Genomic DNA, 4,674 nt, shown 5'->3' with positions numbered 1-4,674 from the left:
AGTCCTACAATCTAATCACCTCTTCAAGGCCCCACCTTTCAATTACCATAATAGGATTTCCCACCCTCTTTACACTATTACAGTTGGGGTTAAGTTTTCAGGGGACACTCAATCAAGACAAGTGGGTCATAGGGTAGATCTATTTTTAGTTCTATGATGTAGCCTATCCCTTATTTGGTTGTTGAACATGTTATGTCATTAGATGTGAATTTAGTCATCATACTAGGGATATAAGTGGTTTATCCAGCACCTTTATACCATTGGAGTATTCTGAGGTTGTCTGCGTACTTACTTTACCAATGAGTTATGTACCTTCAGATGTTTTCTTGCTACTACTTAGCATCATCTTTTCTCAGATTGAAGAACTCCCTTTAGCATTTCTCGTAAGGCAAGTCCAGTGTTAATATGTCTAGAGCTTTTGTTTGTCTGGGAAAGACCTTATCTGTTCATCATATTTGAAGGTTGGTTTTGCTAGATACAGAATTCTTGGCTGACAGTCGTTTTTCTTCAGCACTCAATATATCATCCCATTCTCTCTTGGACTGTAGGGTTTATACTGAGAAAACCTTTGGGAGCTGTACTGGGGCTCCATTGAATGTTTCCTGTTTTCTTTTCTCTTGCTGCTTCCAGTATTCTCTCTTTGTCTTTGGTTTTTTATAATCTGATTCTGATGTGTCTTGGGGTGTTCCTCCCCAGATTGAATTTGACTGGCACCCCCTGAATTTCCTGTACCTGGATGCTGCTATCTTTCTCCATACTTGGGATATTTTTCAGCCATTATTTTCTTGAATATACTTTCTACATCTCTTCCCTTTTCCTCTCCTTAGGGTGTGTCAACTATGTGGAAATTATTTCGCTTGAAGGAGTTCCACATTTGCTGTATTTCTGTTTTGCTTTTTCCTTATTCTTTTTCCTTTTTACTTCTCTGATTGAATAACTTTGTGTGTTTTATCTTTGAGCTTACTGATTCCTCAGTTTGATAAGTCTGCTTTTGGAGCTTTCTATCGAGTTTTTTAATTCAGATAATGTATTCTTTATTTGTAGAACTCATATTTGTTTTTCTTAAACTGATTCTATTCCTTTGTCATGTTTCTCATTCTGTTTCTGAATTGTTTTCCAGATATCATTTAATTTTATATCTGTATTTTCTTGTGACTCCCTGAACATTCTTAAGAGTGTTATTCTGAATTCTTTGTCTGACATTTTATAGATCCGGTATTCATCTGCATCCATTGCTGGTGCTTTGTTTGTTTCTTTTGGTGGCCACATATTTCTCTGTTCTTTCTAGATCCTTATGTCTTTATGTTGATGCCTGGACATTCAAGGGGACTGTTACCTCTTCTAGGCTTTATAGATGTACTTTGGTTGTGTTAGATCTTTACTGGTTAATATCAGAACTTTGTTTCTGGTCTCTATGTGTGTGTGTGTTTCCATTTTATAGTGGATTAATAGTTACCACCACCACTTAGGTTCGGCACTGGAACTAATGTGCCATGCTGTGGTTAGTCCCCGAATTGGCAGAACTTCCTGTGGGGACCAGAACTTGAGCTCTGTGCTTGAGCTAAATTGCTGCTTTGTTAATGATACTCTGGGGAAGGCTTTTGGTGCAAATTGTTAATCACTTCTGGGTTTGGGCTGCATGGGAATTCCAGCCCAGGACTGAGTCTTTCTTGCAGCTTCCTCCCCCTGCAGTTCTATCTCCCTGACCCATTTCCACTGAGACCAGATGCCCATGCTGCACCCAGTGTTCCCCTGGCAGGCCAGCCTTTCGCGGACACTCCACCCACTTACCATGGGACAGGCCATGTACATGTCCCTTGCAATAACTTACCTGCTTCTGGGTAGCTCCTTTCTGCAGTAGGCTGTTGTTATTTGCTCCTATGTGTGCCCAGGGGAATCCTACTAGTGGTCTTTATGGCCTGTGGGCTAGTGTGATGGGCTCTGAAGCCCTCTTCTCCCCTACAGACTCCAAGCAGGCTTACATAAAGGGTTCTGCTATGGCTTTTTCCAGCTCAATATGAGTGCAGTAGCTACTCCTTGCTTCCACATTAGCATGGCCCAGAACTGGCCAAGGTTCAGAATGATAGGCGCCATATCTACACCCTATCATCCTGGCCTCTCACAACTTCATGAATCCTGCGGATCCCTCCTCCTTTCTCCCCAGCTTCAGTAGTCCCAGGTTGTCAGTCTTTGCTTTTAATCATGAATGATAGGCGCCATATCTACACCCTATCATCCTGGCCTCTCACAACTTCATGAATCCTGCAGATCCCTCCTCCTTTCTCCCCAGCTTCAGTAGTCCCAGGTTGTCAGTCTTTGCTCTTAATCACTGTAAATTGGGTACATGTGAGAAAGAAAGATGCTAGGAATTATCTATTCCACCATCTTGATGATGTCACTCTCCCAAATATAGACAATTTAATATGGTTCAACATTTTTATTTAATCAATAATTAGGCATTGCCATCTTATATAAAATTATTTGTAATGACACCACAAAGCAAATACCAAACAAATAGAAAGAAATATGAAATAACTTGGTTCTGGATGAGTTAGTTACAAAGAGATCAAAAGTAAAGGTAAAATATTTTAAAGGAAAAGAGAATCAAGACAACAGATTCATAGGTTCTTCATAAATTTGCTTTGATTAGACCTTAGCTGGACATGACATTCATGGTGTCATCCACCACAGACGGATGAATTTATCTTTGAAGAATTCTATCAGATAAAAAGTGCCAAGGAAGCAACCATGACCTTTTTTAATTGAAACATAATTGATTATACATATTTGTGAGGTACAGAGTTGAATGCCAATACCTCTGCACAATATGTGATGATCAAATCAGGATAATTAGTATATTCATCACTACAAAACATAATCATTCTTTATGACCCTTTATCAATTTCTCACTAAACCACCCTCCCCTTCCCCCTTCCCTGCCTCTAGTTATCACAGTTCTGCTCTCTCCTTTTTAAAGTTCAACATGTTATTGTGATCATTGTATCCTTCTTTATTTTTTATTTATATTTTCATTTTTTAGCTCCTACTTATTAGCAAGGACAGGCAGTATTTCTCTTTCTCTGTCCGGCTTATTTCATTTACCATAATTTTTTCTAAGCTCATCTATGTTGCTTTAAGTGGCAGAATTTAATTCTTTTTAAAGAGTAGTATTGGTTGAGTAGCATTCCATTGGATAAGCCACATTTTCCTTACCCAGTCATCTGTTGATGGATATTTAGGTTTCTTACATCTCTTAACTATTGTAAATAGAGCTGTGATAAACATTGGAGTGCAGGCATCCCTTCAACATGATGATTTCCATTCCTTTGGCTATATTCCCAGCAGTGTAACCGGTGGATCATATGGCAGTTCTATTTGTAGTTGTTTGAGGAACCTCTGTACCATTCTCCATAATGGTTGCACCAATTTACAGTACCACCAACAGTGAAGGAAGGTTCCCCTTTCTCTGTATCCTCACCAGCATTTGTTATTGTCTTTTTGATAATAGCCAATCTAACTGGGGTGAAATGATATCTCAATGTGGTTTGGATTTGCATTTCCCTGATGCTGAGTGATGTTGAACATTTTTTCATGTGTCCATTGGTCATTTGTATATTTTCCTTTGAGAAATGTCTATTCAGCTCCTTTGTCGATTTTTCAATCAGGTTACTTGTTTTTTCTCTGTTAAGTTGTTTGAGTTCCTTGTATATTCGGGATAGCAATCCCCTGTTGGATACATCATGATCAAGTGAGATGCATCCTGGAGATTCAAGGATGGTTTAACACACACAAGTCAATAAAGGTGATATACCACATCAACAAAATCAAGGACAAAAACCACATGATTACTTCAACAGATGCAGAAAAAGCATTTGACGAAATTCAACATCCCTTCATGATAAAGATTATCAACCAATTATGTATAGAAGGAAAATATCTCAGTACAATAAAACCCGTATGCTAAAAACCTACTGCCAATATCATCCTGAATGGGGAAAAGCTGAAATCTCTTTTTCTTAAGAGCAGGAACAAGACAAGGATGCCACTCTCACCACTCCTATTTAACATACTACTGGTAGTATTGGCCATTATATTTAGGCAAGAGAAAGACATAAAGGGCATCAAATGGGAAAAGATGAAGTCAAATCATCTCTGTTTGCAGATGACACAATCCTATATATACAAAAAGCTAAAGACTGCCAAAAATCTCTTAGAACTGATTAACGATTTCAGTTAAGTTGTAGGACATAAGATCAACATGCAAAAAATCAGTAGCATTTTTATACTCCAGCAACTAACCAGCAAAGAAAGAAATCAAGAAAGCAAGCCTATTTACAATAGCCACAAAAAAGAATAAAATATCTAGGAATAAATTTAACCAAGGAAGTAAAAGATCTCTACAAGGAAAACCACAAACCACTGCTCAAAGAAATTAAAGAGTACATAAAAAGATGGAAAAACACCCCATGTTCACAGTTTGGAAGAATTAACATTGTGAAAATGTCTATACTATCCAAACTGATGTACAGATTCGATGCAATCCTCATTGAAATACTGTCTCTCTTCACAGAAATAGAAAAAAAAGTCCTAACATTCATATGAAATAACAAAAGATCCCAAATAGCTAAAGCAGTCCTGGGCAAAAAAAAAAAAAAAAAAAAAAAAAAAAAAAAA

The sequence above is a fragment of the Galeopterus variegatus genome, unplaced genomic scaffold (assembly GCF_000696425.1).
Source record: "Galeopterus variegatus unplaced genomic scaffold, G_variegatus-3.0.2 Scaffold5672, whole genome shotgun sequence".
NCBI classification, from domain to species: domain Eukaryota; kingdom Metazoa; phylum Chordata; class Mammalia; order Dermoptera; family Cynocephalidae; genus Galeopterus; species Galeopterus variegatus.
Note: the sequence above shows the minus strand (reverse complement) of the source record.